A 17,870-nucleotide genomic window follows, 5' to 3' on the forward strand; every position below is an offset into this window, starting at 1 on the left:
ACTGTCCATGTGGTTGGGCACCATTCCTTTCCCCCCGTTCCATCCCCAATCCTTATCCCGATCCCTTCCAAGTGCTATATAGTTGTAATGGCGGTTCCCCCTGATAATTACATCAATTTTCAGTTGTACTCTACAATTGTTAGTTGCATATACTCGGTATTATTTATGGAATATTTCAGCATTCCTGTTACAGTACTTAATTCAAGAATTAGTCTTTATAAAAAAAAAGCTTGATCTCAGAATACTTTTAGTCTTCCTGCATGCTTTCACACTGCCAATAGTCTTTTGCCAATATAGTCCTAATTTTATAAGATATGGATATTCCTTAATTTTTTCACAAAATTTACTTTACTATTAGTTTTATAAAGTCATGTGCCTTACTATCTAAACTGGATTGTTGTGTTTACAATCACACATTGCTTCATAGAATGTCCTGATTGTTCAGGATTGGAAATGTTGCTGTGGCAGTGTCTGTCTTGGTTCATTTGACCCTCCTTTAAATCCTCGGTAAGTGTGACATCTTTGACGTGTTGCGTCTTGTGGGCAGTTGTGCTTGTACTGATACCTTGAATGATATTTAGGGATTTTGACTATTAGATGCCACAGGCAGTCTAAATTGTCTACTAGGCTTGGTGCCGCCTTTGTAAATTTAATTGTTTACTTCGTGGCCTTTCATAGAATCATCACTGAAGCAGGTCTTAAAATATTTGCCGATATTGCCCGTGTTGCTTGGCAGTCATACAGCGGAGCAGTAACCATTTCCTTTCACTTGAGTTTTTTGTGTGATGAATCCATATTTCTCATTCATATTTTCCTCATCCTTTAACAATTTTGTTTAGTTGAAAAGTTTGCATGATTTTTGCTTCTTGGTAATCTATCTTATTGTTTATCATATACAGTATATGGTTCCTGCTCAGTATCTATCTCTGACTTTATTGAGCAGTGTTCCTAATTATTTCCATTGAGAAAATTTAGCCATGTGCTTGACTCTCTTTTATAAGAAAATTGAACAGTATTCCTAATTCTTTCAAACAATTGAGCCACATGTAGTTATTTGTCTAGATGTATTAAGAGACTTTAGGGAATTTTGTAGAAGCTTTAGAGACAAGCAAGAATTGATAAGACACTCTTACTGTATAATAAGAATATTAGTTTAGTTTAGTTTGTCTTTCATTAGAAGTTATGTTTTCTTTTTAAGAGGGATTGGCGAACACATTCCATACTTTAGGAAAATAAGGTCTTAGATATGTAATATATTTTTGTTGGCTAATTTTTCTATTGACTTATTTTGCCATATGTGTAAAATTTATTTTTCATTTACAAGTCCATTTGTGAATGTATTGTTGATTACAAAAAGTTAATTATGACAGTTTTGAATCCTAGTATATATAGAAGAGGTAAGAAAGTGTCAAGAAAATTATGCAATTAGAAAAATATTAAAACCTTCCAAGGAAGTTATTAACAAAATATATTTTATGGTGTGGAGTGACTGATAGTGAGATTTGACTCATTTAAATAACAAAAAATCATTGTATCAATGAATTTATAATCGGTAAAAATTATTTGCCTAAATGCTGTATAAGTTATTGTTTGGAAACACACAGGAATGCTGGAAAGAAAATTGGAATACTGTCTATGCTCAGCAGTCCAAATTTTATTGGACACGCTCGCATATACATTTGCCAAATGTTTGTCTTGGCCTAATTTTTTTTTACCATGAATGTCCAAAAAACAAACAAATTCACAATTTTTTGTTCCACACCTTCAAAACCCCCGCTGGTTACTCAAACACAAATTCCTTCAGGTTACCCAAAGATTGGTGTTGCTGGAATTTGACTGACCAAACTCTTATAATAGTGATGGTAAAGGATACAGTCGTTATAATAAGTACTGTTAGTGTCCTTTGGACTGTTAGATAAATGTGTGATAGAAGCATTATGTACAAAGTAGAATACTGCAGTGTCTAGTGATGTATTATTAATGTTTTCACATGTAATGTTGAATATGTAAAATACAATTGTATATTTTTGTGTACATGTAAATTTTAGTCTCAAAATCTGAACACAGGTAATAATCCTTGGCAATATGTAATAATCTCCTACAATAATACATCTTGTATAGACTGTATATGTCTATGCATATACAGTGTGTGTATGTATATATATATAATATATACACTGTATATGCATATATACATACTGCACATACAGAGGGGGTTCCTCCACTGGTGCAACTGTGGGGATGCATAGCCTTGGAGAAGAGAATAAACGGTATTCAGAAAAGGCCTTTCAGATTTCTCCCTGGAAACGTGTTTGTGTATTTTCTTCTACCACCCCAATTTATTACTCTATATTATATATACAGTAATATATAAATATATATATACAGTATATATATATATATATATATATATATATATATATATATATATATATATATATATATATATATATATATATATATATATATATATAATGTCGTACCTAGTAGCCAGAATGCACTTCTCGGCCTACTATGCAAGGCCCGATTTGCCTAATAAGCCAAGTTTTCCAGAATTAATTTATTATCTCTAATTTTTTTCTTATAAAATGATAAAGCTACCCATTTCATTATGTATGAGGTCAATTTTTTTTTATTGGAGTTAAAATTAACGTAGTTATATGACCGAACCTAACTAACCCTACCTTACCTAACCTATCTTTATAGGTTAGGTTAGGTAGCAGAAAAAGTTAGGTTAGGTAGGTTAGGTAGTCGAAAAAACATTAAATCATGAAAACTTGGCTTATTAGGCAAATCGGGCCTTGCATAGTAGGCTGAGAAGTGCGTTCTAGCTACTAGATACGACATTATATATATATATATACAAAATACATTATATATAATGTATATAATAATCTGTATACTGGCCTGGTAACAAGGCCAGTTTTGCCTAACAGTCAAGAGTGATTTTGCACTCGACTAAAACAGTTTAAATCAAGTTAAAATCAAAAGTTAACCATTAGTTAAAATAATTGAAAATCATTTTTTTGGGGGCAAAAATTGGCTTGTTAGGCAACTGTGGTCACGGATAACTCACTTTTGTGGATACGGTAGATAAATCACTGAAATCAAACAAATTCGGTAAATAAATACTTTTTACTTACTTTGTGTTTATGGGTCCTTTGAGAAGATGTCATGGTTATAGATGCTGGGAGAAATAATACTGGTGAGAAGCCATGATACTAGTTCACTGGAACCCAAGAGTTAAGTGTTGTGCGCCAAGGAGTTGCTATCCACACTACGTGAATGTGGGAGTATAATCGCAGTGTGTGATTATATAACGGCATGTCCTGTGTGCTGTCAAGTTTGTGAATCCAGGGTTATGTAGGCATCTGTTAATTGGGCATAAACACCTGTGTATCAATGTGTGTGTATATACATATATATATATATATATATGTTGTACCTAATAGCCGGAACTGTGCTACTTGGCCTAGTAAGCAAGATTTGATTTACCTAACAGGGCAGAGCCATTTTCATTAATTTTCAAATATTTCTTTCCAGATTGGTTCTTTCCTAACAATATTAATCAATTTGAAACATGAATTACAGTATGCCAGGTTAGGTTAGGTTTGATCAAATTTCTATGCAAGTTTTGATTCATGTTAAAAAAAATTAAATCTCAAAATGTTGTGGAAAGCTTTTATCATTCCATAAGAAAATTTTATTAAAAAATGTAATATTTCATGAAAATTCGACTTGTTAGGCAACTTGACCTATTAGGAATGACATACTCGTACATACACTCACTCACTCACTCATACACTCACTCAATCTACTCTGAGTTAGTGGTAGACGGTTGGAACAAGTTAAGTGAGAACGTGGAGGAGGCCCAAAACTGTCAGAAGTGTCAAAGCATCATATGACAAAGTGCTGGGAAGATGGGACACCACGAACGTGGCTCTCGTCCTGTGACTACACTTCCCGAAAGGGCCTAGTAACCAGGTAAACTTGCCAGTCGAGAGATAAGAGATGTGCAAGTTTCTGAGGCTAAGCTCTTGCAAATGCAGATATGGGAGACTGCACACACACACACACACACACACACACACACACACACACACACACACACACACACACACACACATTGATGGTATATTTAGTAGATATTGTAGGAGTTATATTTTATAGAGAAGTGCGGGATTATATAAGGATTTTGTTGCCTATGTAATATAATGATGTATTGTGTGTAGAGTAAATGTGTCGTGTTTGTATTTGTAAAATAGCAGCGTGACTTTATTGAGAGTTTAGGTATGAAACTAATAGTTTTATCAAAAATATATGGATTCAATTTTTACTCGTGAATGAAAACTTTACGAACAAAGTCCAATAAGGTTCGTTATTCGCCAAGAAGATATTTTATGAGTATGATGATAAGGGCACATGATTTTTTGCTTAAGAATCATTTTTGTTGTTTTTGTTATTCCTATGGATTGAGATGATTGGCACACCTTGTTCGTCTGGATGTCTAGTTTAGTGCAAGTTTAATGATTGTGATTTTATCCAGAGGATTTTAAACTAATTTTTATTTCCTTGTGTCATTGTAGAATAGTTAAATACAGTAAGTCTAAACATTTATTACTGTATTAGTTTTATAAGACAAATATTGTATATAGAGCTTGAATATTCATATACAGTACTTTCTAGTGTTATAAGAAGTACATTGAAGGTTTAAGACATGCATATATGCTGTTCATTTACCAATATTATTTAAATGTAACTACTGGTTCCATGATGATTGCTTGGACGTTATGTGCATATGAAGAATAAATAACAAATACAGAATTTTCTGTGGTTTGAGGAATGCGGTGTGTGATAAGTACAGTATTAAACTGCAGGTTTAAAAATAACTTTTGCGGCAGTATAGTCGCTAGATAGGTTACTCTTGTGCACAAGTCATGTTTTATTTCTTTATACTTGTTACAAGAAATGAAGTGTCTCCTTCTATTTTGGTTGTGGAGCGATACCAGTAAGAGCCAACCTCGTGACCAAACATATCCTTTCTCTAGCATTCCCGATCTCTCCCCAGGCAAATCTCGGTATAATGACGTTGATGTATTACTGAATCTAAACTGATTTAACATAACTAACATATTTTGCCCTTTATGGCAGTCCTCACCCCTGGGCAAAGCTCGATAAATGACGTTGATTAAACATTGCTTGAGCATGGTTTGCCTGTTGGGTCTTGTACCTCACCTCTTATGAACCAATCACCGGCACTATTCTACCTCACCTGTCCTCTTCTAGACACAATACTGTGTGACCTCTTCAACCTCACCATACCTAGCATTATTTGTATTATTATATTCAGTGACGGAAATGGGTTTTGGGAACAAGGCATACACTGTTTTTGGGAACTAGGTATACGCTGGTTTTGGGAACCAGCGTGTGTCTCGGTGGCCCCCATATCAGGTGGTGGTGGTGGTACTTCAGTTTTATAACATAACAATAGTAAGGGCTTCCTTCTGCACCGACTCTTGTAGTCATGTGGTGTATTACTGTAAAAATATGGCTCCACTTTGTCCTACATACTGTATGTTGCTTGTATATAAATGAATATTTTTTGAATGAAAGTTATGCACACACAGATTTACCAAGTGAGCACAATAATCTAAAAAGAAAAAAAAAGGTAAATACTGCTTGTAGTTGTAAAAATTTGTGCCATATTGAATTCAATTTTGATTCAATTAATTTATAGTAAAGTCAGCTTCATAGTAAAAGCTTCAGGAAAACAGTTGTTTAAAGGTCTTTATTTTATATAATTGTCATCAAAAACATATTTCCCATTGAATTATCAAAATGAAATTGTTGAGAATCTAGTCAAGTAAATTTCAGTACTATATATACAAGAGGCAAACTACTACTACATAACTGTACGGCTGTATAGTCACTAACACAGCAGGAGAGAGATTTTGTTTCAATGATCACTGGGTGGGATGTGGTTCTCTGAATTTTGAGTTAAGGGTGCTATTTTAAATATTATTATACGGAGTGAGAAAATCAACTGGAGCTCTTAGGTAAATTGAACCCGTGGCGGGCAGTCTGTTGGTCGCAGGTTCCAGTTGCCTAAGAGCTCCAGTTGGAGTTCTCATTGATATATACAGTAAATCACTTTAATGTGATTTCTTTGTGTATTATACACAGTGGTCCATAAGTCTGGAACCATGTGCTGTGTGTCTGGACACCTCACGCTGAACATTAGCCCATTGTGCATAACTTTTCCACTACCCCCACCTGGGATGACTATGGGGTCCACTACTGGCCATAGGATGGACATGGCGTCCACAGCCACCCACAGGATGGGCATGGCCCCCACAGCCACCCACAGGATGGGCATGGCCTCCACAGCCACCCACAGGATGGGCATGGCGTCCACAGCCACCCACAGGATGGGCATGGCGTCCACAGCCACCCACAGGATGGGCATGGAGTCCACCCACAGGATGGGTATTGGGTGCATAATAAATGAACAAAATCAATCCGGACACTATTCACCATGTGATTGGTGACTGGTAGGTACCTCGTTTGTGTATCGAGCATAATGCTGTACACTATGTATAAAGTAAAATAGAAATACAAATGTATGTTGTCCTATGGTTCCAGACTTGTATAGTATTAATGAACTCTGCAGGGTGACCCATAATACTATATCATTTAGATGAATAGAATTTTCAGTATCATGGACCAAAGAACTTAAAAAAAAAAAAGAACTGATTTCTATATACAGGTACTGTACTTGAGTTTTATCTCTGTTTTATCTCTATATTAATTTATTAGATCTCATTTCTTCAGTATTACTCAGATACTACTCAATGATTTATCATGTTTATCTTGACATTCTAAACAAAATAAAATATAATTTTGTGTAATAGCTGATCTTACGCTTCGTATATCTATAGCATGTATGACTGCAGCTTCATTGTTTCGTGTAGGTACACTATGTTGTCTGCCAAGAAATATAGGAAAGCTTTCAAGCTAGAAAACAGTGCTGTATAGAATGCTAAATTGATATTGTGCATTATTGTAAGCTTTGATATATATATGCTGGTGTCAACCGGTGCCAGATAAACTGAGGAAGGCTGTCGTAAGTCTGTGTACAGTATTTATAACAATGTATAGTATGTCAATTAAGAACCTGGTGAAAACTTAAATCACAGATGAAAATATCCATACAGTGTGTTATATGGTTTATTTTCTGTAATGTGTTCACTGAATCATGAAAGAATGTTCACAAATAGTGCAAATGCTGAAGCTACATTCAGGAAAGACTTTAGTTGAGACTTAATAGCACCGTGTGCTTATTGCCGTTGTTGTATGTATGGTAGGTCTTATTTTTTAGTAAAAAAAAAAAAGAAAACAAAAAGTAATGAATTTACTTTGGTTTGATATGTATGAAAGGTGTGGTGGTGGAAATGGTCCCTGTCTTGGGCAGGTTTGTATCTTATGATTGACTGTACTGTCTTATGAAAGAAAATCTTATCTTACTGATAAAATTCATCACCAATTTGCTTAATGAAATGGTTTACAACTATTATTTGTTACAAAGAGAACATGTCTGTTTACAATAATTAATTAATAAAAAATTATATATACAGTATATATATATATATAATAAATGTTTTATTTAGAATTTGAATATTTTAGATCTTTTGTTTAGGAACTAGTTTTCAAATGTTTGATTTACATAATTTGTGGAAACGTGTATTAGTAATGCTTGAGTATCCTTGTAATTTGTTGGAAAAACCCACATTGTGTATTTGTGAAATTTATGTAAGGAATTTACACCAAGTCTTTCGCACTCCAGATTGCTTTGTCCAAGTCTGAGTGTGTGAGTAGGACGAGACTTGCATCTCAACGTCTAATAAGGCTGCTAGCCTGGGTTCAGTCCTCTTATCCTTCTTGGCCGCCTGACTATGTCACCTCTATTCCTGACTTCTGATGTCTTCACTAATGTCTTCTACGGAATTATGGTCATGTGACCTTTCTGTAATGCTGCTATTCTGAGAACTGAAGTTGTTATTAATAGAGGTGTTCATCTGGAGGCTATCCCTCATAACCCTCTCTATACCTGAAGGAATGCGGCTGATGGGACTGCTTTCATTCATCCATTTATTGAGATCTAATTTTAATTCACTCAATCATTATCCTAGTAAAGCTGTCCTCCAAAGTAAAGCTTTTGTTGCCAGCAAAAGTATTCAGAGTATTTATTAGAACCCCCTTCCACTACCCTTCTAGTTCTAATATTATTACTATTTTAGATTATTTCACATTCTTAAAATCAACATTGCCATCCTTTTTCCGACTATGGTTTGCTACAGTACTGTTACTAGCCATAGTTTTACGTGCTTTCTTAAGTTCTTCAATTCTGATCTCTGGTTCTTGCCCTGTTTCCCTCCCCCCCCCCCCACATAGCCTTCATTATAATCTCTACAATGTAATATATGAATGCCTCCTAAGTCCACTACGGGCTCACCATAACCCGTGCTACTTGGAGCTTTGTGTTCCTGGTAGCGAATCTTAAACAACAACAACAACGAATGCCTCCTGGATTTCCATCCGCTCCTACTCTATTCTTACTAATCCTTTTCCTAATTGTATTTGAGTAATTGAAAATGATTTTGTTTTGTATCTGCTGCATTATGGGTCAGTTTACTTAAATGAGGGTTTAAAGCAATTTCAAAACTATTTTCTTAACCGGATTCCAAGGGCATCTCTCAGTGTTAGCGTAAGGGATGCCTTTAGCTTTATTGTGTGCTTCTTCAGTGAACCTCGAGGAATAACCTAAATCAAAAAAACACTTTTAAATAAGTATTTAAGTTCAGCGTCTAGGTAAGACGGGTCACAAATCCTATAAGCTCTTGGATAAAGCCTGATTAATACACTTTGCATAACTGAACTAGAATGATGTACGAACAAATGTATACTGTATATGAGTTTGCATGTGTCTTTTCCTGTAAGTACAGAATGTAAATGGCTCGTTGCTTCTACCTTCCGTGCAATCCAAAAAGGGGAGTTCTTTATTTAAAAAAAAGGAAAAGAAAAAGAGAAACAAACTCATATATTCATTTTTTCTCATATCATTCTAATTCAGTTAAGCAAAGTGTACTCACCGGTCTTTATCTAAGAGCTTATAGGATTTGTGACCCCGCTTTACCTGGAAGCTGAACTTGAATACTTATTTAAGCAGGCAATGAGTCACAATAACGTGGCTAAAGTATGATGACCAGACCACACACTAGAATGTGAAGGGACGACGACGTTTCGGTCCCTCCTGACCATTCCCAAGACAATCGACTTGAGAATGGTCCAGGACGGACTGAAACGTCGTCGTCTCTTCACATTCTAGTGTGTGGTCTGGTCATCACTTATTTAAGTTTTTTTTATATTTAGGTTATCCCTTGTGGTTCATTGAGAAGAGCATGCAATAAAGCTAAAGGCATCCTTTATGCTAAAACTGAGAGATGCCCTTGGTATCCTGTTAAGAATTCAGGATTCAATTGCAAGTCTTGTCCTAACCACACACTCGGAACTTGATAAAGCACTCAGGAGTGTATGAAAGACTTGGTGTAAATTCCTTACATAAATTTCACAAATACACAAGTGTGGGTTTTTAATCCTATGTTGTTATGTCTGTGAGAAGACATTACCATTACTAATTGTAATTTTTAATGTGAATATTTTCAAAGAGTGGAATGCATTCAAAAAGCTTGTGATGGAGACATTTGTTAAGAAATGTTAGATGTACTAGTACCAATCCATGTTTGGTTATGGGTATGTAATTATAATTATACAACAAGCTATAAAAAGTTACAAATAAGTGGTGACTTTAGTGCATAGCTGGTACCATATGCAGCGTGTGTGCTATTTTGGCCCTAGACGGACAGATATTATTTCTGTAGTGGAAAGTTCAGAAAAGTACTGTATTATTTTATTTTCGTGTTAATGAAGTTATTTTTTCAATGTCAATAAATGGTGAACAGTAGTTTTGTATCTTTGAGGCCTTGTTTCCATGTGAGCTACCCTCCATGGGGATAGTCATTACAGAAAAGCCCCCAATCATTCATACCAAAATATAATATTGATTTCAATAAGAAAATTTGGAGTTGCCATAAGGATGATTTGAAGCTATGGACTAGGTACTCCCGGGCAAACACTCTTAGACCACTAACTACACCACGACATGGTCAAAATCATTGCAACCTGGGATTCAACGCTTTTGATCATGTCGTGGTGTAATAATTCACTGTCGGGGGACAGGAAGCCAGAGTGTACTCGTACACAATGAATACAAATGTATTCATGTGTGGTTCAAGACCCATACAGTCCAGGTGAACAGAATGGAGTATTCATACACGTTAGGCTTTTGTTTAGGGGGGCTAATAATCTATAAAAATAAAGGACCCCTGACCCGACAGGGTCTGGTCATGGTCTAATTACTGACCCCGCACGGGATACAACCCCACAACAAGCTGACTAACTCCTGAGTACCTACTTGCTGCTAGGTGAGCAGAGGTATTAGGTGAAAGGAAGTGTGCCCAACCATTTCTGTCCCGCCCTGAATTGTCGATTGTGCGTCGAGAACAAACCGGACTGTACTACCGAGACCCTAAATAAATAAATGGTCTAGAATGTTTGCCTGGGTGTACCCAGTTCATAGATTCAAATCCTTCTAATGGCTCCTAATGATTATCTCGATATACAGTATCATGTTAATGTAATTCCTTTGTGCATTGATTTCAATATCCACTTTTTTTTTTATCTCGGTTCATCCTTTTATCTTTCACTGGTGAGTACAAGAGTAGAAGACTTGTGACGCGGTGTTAGTGAACTTGGAACTTAACCTTACCACAAGTACAATTTACAAGCTAAACTGTGGAAAGATTAGTCTCCTGCATTTACTACTTACAGTTAGCAAATTGTTACTTACAGTTACTAACTGCTACATACAGTTAGCAGTTATTGCCACTTGCAGTTAGTCCCTGGTTTGAGATTATTAATTTAATCTTTTAATCTTCTGGTTAATGTCAGTAGATCACATTTAATGGTTTTCAATCCTTTTTTCTGTCCCCCCCCCTCTGAAACGCCTTTTCCTTGAGCACTTTTCTTCACATTCCCGCTCTGTATCAATCTTCACCAATGGGTCTAAGTCTGTGGACGGTGTAGGCTACTCTGTTCTTTTTCCCGACCACACTTATATGTGTCACCTTCCTCCGGAGGCTAGCATCTTCACGGCAGAACTTTATGCTATTCTCTATGCTCTTCTTCTCCTGCTTTCTCGTTGTCAATCTTCCTTTTTGGTGGTAGTTGACTCTCGTAGTGCCTTCATGGCTTTGGGGTCCTTTAATCCAATCCACCCAGTGGTCATCGAGATTCAACATTGGCTGTTTCTTATCTCCAGTAAATTTAAGTCAGTAGAGTTTTGCTAGGTTCCCAGCCATGTTGGTGTCAATTTAAATGAGCGTGCGGATGCTGCCACTAAGGAAGCTATCCACACTTGTCCCATCTCCCGTAAAGGTATTCCTTATTCCGACTCTTACCCAGTTATTCATGCCTCCCTCCTTGCCCATTGGCAGGGTTGTTAGTCTTCTGTTACTGGCAACAAACTGCATACTATTAAGTGTTTTGTGTCCCTGTGGCCTTCCTCCTACCACCGTAATCAGTGGTGGGAAATGGCTCTGGCTAGGTTACGTATTGGCCATACACGTTTAACTCACGGTCACTTAATGGAGCGCCACCCTGCTCCTTATTGTCTAAATTGTATTGTTCCTCTTACGGTCGTGCACATTCTTGTTGAATGTCCTGACTTCCAAGATGAGCATGTGTCTTGCTTTCCGACTGTCCCTCGCGGTCAATTGTTCCTAAATAGAATTCTTGGTGAATTGATACTTTTGATATCGTTCGCCTTATGCATTTCTGTTCTCGTATTGGCATCCTTGGTGATATTTAGTGTCCTCTGATTATTCCGCACATTTGGTGGTGCTACAAACCGTTCCCGGTTTGGTGCCTTCCTTTGATAATTACTTACTCTTCTACATATCTGTTAGATTATCAATTATTGATTCTTGCCTTACACTACCGAGTTCCTCCCCCCCCCCTCCTTTGCCAGTCCGTTGTCGTCGTGAGGGGGCTTGGTGGGAGGCTGCTGGGGTGATGCTCCATGGGACAGTCCTCTGTTCTTTTGGAGCCTTATATTCCTGCTGCCATCTTTATAAATTATGCTGAAAGCATTTTCTTCTTCCTTATGTCTCATTATTCCTCCCTCCCCCCTCGTCTCCTTTGTGATTGTCATTTCCCGCCGACTTTTTGCCATTCTTGATTATTCTTTCAGACATCTTCTGTTTTGACGCCCGGGTGATAGGGGTGGTGCACACTCGCCCGTAAAACTGTGGTACCCAACGTTTCAAGCAAGGAATCGCTTTTAATGTCAAAACTTGCTTCTGTTGCTGAACACGATTTTGTCGGACTGGTGGCCCTTAAGGTGGCAATTGCAGGGCATTTACCCCACGATGTACCCCTGGGGGAGCCCCATCTTGTCAGGTGTCCTATCCTCTAATTTTGGCTCCATGGTGGGTATGGGGGCTTATTCGTGGAGGAAATTATTACCTGTTCATTTATATACCAATGACTGACCAGCTTCTTAACTTTCCAGACTCATGGGGTGGGCGACCAGGCCCGCCTCGGAGTCGAACTGTGATGAAAGACTGGGCTCTGTAACCCCCACTACATTGAGCCCAGACAAAGCTGCTTCTTTGACCCTCCCGACTACCCCTCTCTGCTCCCCTCTCACCTCTGTGGCGGGGTTCAGCCCCAAGCCTCCCAGTGGTAATCACTTCATCTCCTGGAGCGGCTCCTTCTCTCATTGTGACCACTGCACCTTTTACCCCTCCCCCATCTTACTGGGGGGGGTGCTCGGTGCCGTCCCCTCCACAGACGCGCACGCGCGATTTCTTCCAGTTCTATTTCGTTCCAAGCCTTGATTTGGTCCTGCTACATGGACTAGGTACTTTGCTCTCAACCAAGTGGATTCTACACGTCCTGACAATTTCTTCCTCCATAAACACCTCGTTGATTCGGTAGATACGTTCGTTACTTTTAACCCCACCCGTACTGGTTGGTTGCAACCCGTACTGGTACACGTTGCTGCTGCTCCTGAGGAAGCAGCCGGCCGCTTAGCCTCGTTGTCCAGTATTGGGGAGACCCCTGTTACGATCTCCAAAAATGTTCGGTTAAATGCCAGTATTGGCACTGTTATTATCCTGCACCATGTTGCAACTGGTCTTAGGGACTTGACAGACTGCCACGAGGATATTAAACTTATCCTTGCGGCCCTCCACGGCCCAAGGATATGTTAAGGCCTCCTTAAGGATCTTCACAAAGCCTCTTCGCCTTGTGAAGATCACTTGATAGTAGGTCCCTTCCGCCTTCTATCATTCTTGTTGGTGCCAGATGCTCCATCCAGGAGTACAGTCCCCTCTCCTAGACTGCAATAGGTGCTGGAACTTTGGGTATGGTGCCCTCAAATGCACAAGTGCAGTGTGTGTGTATGGGGGACTCTGGCCACTCTAAGACAGAGTGCTCTTCTTCCCAAGCTCACTGCATCAATTGCGGTGATGCCCACCCTACCTTCTCCCAATGTGTATGTATTACACATTTGAGGAAGCCATCCTCAATTTGAAACACTGCGATCGATTGTCTTTTTCTGAGTCAAGACGCCAAGAAAAAAGAAAGACGTTTACCCTCTGTTGTTGTTGTTGTTTTAGATTCAGCTACTCAGAAAAAAAGTTCCAAGTAGCACGGGCTATGGTGAGCCCGTAATCGCCCCTCTTTCGCTGGCATGTATTATGCTCGTGTGTTGCGTTCCACCTCTCCTCGCCCTCCCCTCCTTTCTCAGTCTCCCATCCGTTTCCAGGCCTTGGTCTATAACACCACCACCACCTCACCTGCTCTGTTACGTTCTTGACCAGAAGGTCTTCTTCCTGGTTAATTACGGGCTATTCATGCCCGTGCCACCTCTTGGGGTGGCTTAATCTTTATCAATCAATCCTGGTTCTCCGTCTGGTGTTTCCTTCCTTCCCAATCTCCTGTGTCCCCTTTCCTTTCTTTCCCAGATCCTTCTTTCCAGCCCTCCCATCTGTCTTTTGGCCCTCCACGCCGCCTGTCTGTCCAGGCTGTTGTCCATCATCCTCCCAGCAGTCTTCTTGTTGGTCGCTCTCGTTCCTCTTCTCTTGTTGAGACAATGGAGGCTGTCACCCAGTACGTTGTTGCTGGCTGTTGTTGTTTTAATTTCAGCTACTCAGAACCAAAAGTTCCAAGTAGCACGGACTATGGTGAGCCCGTAAGTGGAGGCTCTTTGGAGCCATTATTTGTATCAATAGCTGATACTAGAGCTCTGGGGATGGATGGGGGTCTTCATGGTGGTTTTGTATCAGTTATGGAGCTGGTGGGGTTAGTGTAGACCTTTAGGTCTTCCGTTTTTTCTTTGCCTGAGACTTTGGTTGGGCCGTGCTGTCGTTGGAGTTTGGTGAGGTGGCCTCCATGATGAGGTCTTGTACCGAGTAGGTGTCGAATTTGTGGTTTGGCGGTGGAGCTCCTACTAAGATTTCCTCGTCTGAGGAGTCCGTAGCCTCCGTAGTTGGTATTTTCGTCTTTCGCCTCGCAGCGAAAGTAGGCTCAGGTGTCGTTGATTGGTGGTAGACACCGTTTCAGGAGGGTTGGTGGTGTTGTTAGCATTTATAGACAGCACGTCTGCTAGCGCGGCTGCCGAGATGGTGATGGTAGGAGTGTTGGGAGCTGGAGAGGGAAATACCTGTTTGTGCCGCCTGGGTCATGGGCGGTTCTGGAGTGTTGAAATCGATCTCGTGGTCGTCCTGGTGGTAGTCTTCGGAGTGGTAGTGGAAGCAGTGAGACTTGCGCCAGGTGCTATGATGGGGTCCAGGCCATTAGCTATGTATAATGTGTTCAGTTCACTGACACATTATGTGTGTCAGTGGTTGTCTGGTCCGACAAGCCTCTCCGCTAGTCTAATAAGACCAGGGATGCACGTGATGCAGGGGGCTGCGAAGGAGCCTTGGGTCCCCATTGTGAACGTTGGGTCGCCTGGTGGGAGGAACCACTCTTTGGTAAGAATAAAAAGTCTTCTGATCAGGTGGTGGGTTGAGCGCCTAGGGCTCGGGTCGCGGTGGTAGAACTACTAGGGTTGTTTCTCTTGGCATCAACCTGGGCCTTGATATTTTTCTGCCTGTGGGGGCAGCGGTAAGAAACTGAGAAGTGATTGCCATCACAGAACAAGCAGCGATGGGTAGTTGCCTTGCATATGGAGAAGTGCCAGTCAAATCGGAAGGGGTGCAGCGTGTAATGTCCCTTCGTAATGTTGAGTGCTCGAAGTGAGGTGTGGAGCAGCCTAGCGAAATCTTACCTTGTGACTAGGCTCCCAGCCCTGTACACGAATAATGGCCCCGGGCGGGTGCCCCGTCTCTTGATAAACTTCCGCAGGGCCCACACGGGGCACTGTGTGCACCGAGGGTTGGCCCGCAGAAGTAGGGCCGGCGTCCTGCCAGCGCTGTGCTTGTAGAAGGTGAGTATGGCACTACTCTAGAACTGAAGTTGTTCCAGGCGGAGTGTGTGCAGTAGGTCACTATACACAGGTATACACAGAAGGCGGTATACACAGCCTTCCTTGCACGAAGGGCAAGCTTGGTAAGCTAAAGCGAAGGGCGCCCTATAGCAGTGTTTCTCATAGCTAGTGCTATATGAATTTCCTAGTGCGGCCAACAGATTGTGCAGGAGTTTTCGCGTGATGGGCGTGAGTGGAGTAGTGCGTGTGGCCCGTGCTGCGTTCCGGGCTCCCTTGAGTAGTTGCAGTACCAGGAAAGAACGAGAGGGGTCTTTCCTTCCCTGCAGCTTGAGTATGAAGGATATCGCCGAGAGGTAGGACCACAGAATACGGTAAGCTAGCCCCCGAGAGACCAAGGACTGCAGGAAGTTGACCAGCACATGTAATGGGACAGAGAGGAGTTTTCCCCCCATGCCTGCACCCCGCCGCGTATTCATTCCACTTATGTTGTTAGGCCCGCCTGGTTGATGGTTGAAGTGAGTTGAGGATCGTCTTCACTGTTGCAGGGAGAAGTTGCAGGGCATCAGGCTTGGTGGTACCGCGGCAGATTCTGCTGTGAGTCCTGCGTCGCTGGGCAGCTTGGGCGGCAGTACCTGTAGGCGTGAGAGTGCACCCCAAACTCTGTTTAAGTTGCCTGGGAGGTGGGAAGGCAAGAATTTTGTTATGAGTTAGTAGAAGGACGGCCAGGGCATAAGGACCTGCATGAGGAGTGGACATTTTGCCATGAGAGAGAAGAGCACGTGCACGACCGCCCCGTTATCCGATTTACAGACCAACTGCTTGTTTGCTAAGACTTGTGCGAAGAGGGCCAGGCCCACGTAAAAGGGGAAGAGCTCTAACAGGGCAATATTGAGAGGCGACCAGGAAGGAGGCCACCTTCCCCGAAACCAAGCTGCCCCCAGCGTGAGTCCATAGCCATGAGATGAGGCGTCGGCGCACATTGTTACCAAGGGGGCATACTCCCATCCTCCTGTTGCAAGTCTCGTAGTACGAGGCTGGTGCCATAACGTGCCTTGTCAACCGCGAGCGCATACTTCCTCAGCTTGTCTTCAGGCAGTCTTGTTTGCATGCGTTTAACTCGTTTAACTCGCGTTTAACTCGAAGCCAAGAATGTGAGCGTGGTACTCGGGCCCTTGGTTTTGTGGGGAGAGAGTAGGATGCCCAGACGTGCACAGAGGGGAGAAGAACACCTGCAAATCTTCCTTCCACTTGCTGTAGGTCGTGTCCACGAAGAGGAAGTTGTAACGGTTCTATTGTTACGTAAAGTATGGTGACAAATAAACACAGACACTAAGATACTATATATATATTTGGTCGAATATACAGAAGTACACAGGTGATACTTTGGTGTGAGTTGAGCGCACTGAGCGTCGGTACAGTATCTCGCAAGTGTCTGCTCTATACCACACTTGAAAGTAGACTAGTTAATGTTTGATTGATTGATTGATGGAGATTAAGCCACCCAAAAGGTGGCACGGGCATGAATAGCCCGTAAGTGGCGGCCCTTTTGAGCCGGTATTACCAGTATCAAGAGCTGATACTGGAGATCTGTGGAGGTGCGACTGCACCCTGCGTGACGGGAGATGTCTCCTGTGAGTTAATGTTTGCTATTCTGCTGCTTATATGCTCGGACAACACCTCACCGTGTTGCCCAGGCAACGCCTCACCTCATTCATCTCCAAAGGTTGACAGGAATATTAACAATGCATTTGGAGCGAGTATATTATTGGGATAATCTACTCGCTACAAAGTCATAAAGCACTTTGACAACTGAGGTAACACCCAGCTTTTCGACCAGTGTTCATTTGAGGGCCGAGGAAAAAAAGACTCAAAGATTCTGCCCGACGGTGCTGCAAATATATTTTTCCCGCGTTGGTTCCTTAATGTGTTGCTTAAATTGTATAAGGATATATTAAAAGAACCTAACTTACATATTATCTGAAGACATGTGCTAATTATATGATACAATATAAAAGCGTTGCCCGAAACGCTATGCGTACTAGTGGCTTTAGGTATTATATGTACTATGTAGCTCTATCTATAAATCCAACATTATGTTTGGAACTAATCCTCTATGTATGTACTTTTACCTGAATAAACATTTGATTTGATTTGAATAAATACAAGTACCATGTATTTATTCATATTCTTATTATCAACTTGTATTCCAGGGAACAGGATTAAGGACCTGCCCGAAACGCTACGCGTACTAGTGGCT

This window comes from Procambarus clarkii, chromosome 11, assembly GCF_040958095.1.
Source record: "Procambarus clarkii isolate CNS0578487 chromosome 11, FALCON_Pclarkii_2.0, whole genome shotgun sequence".
In the NCBI taxonomy this organism is placed as follows: domain Eukaryota; kingdom Metazoa; phylum Arthropoda; class Malacostraca; order Decapoda; family Cambaridae; genus Procambarus; species Procambarus clarkii.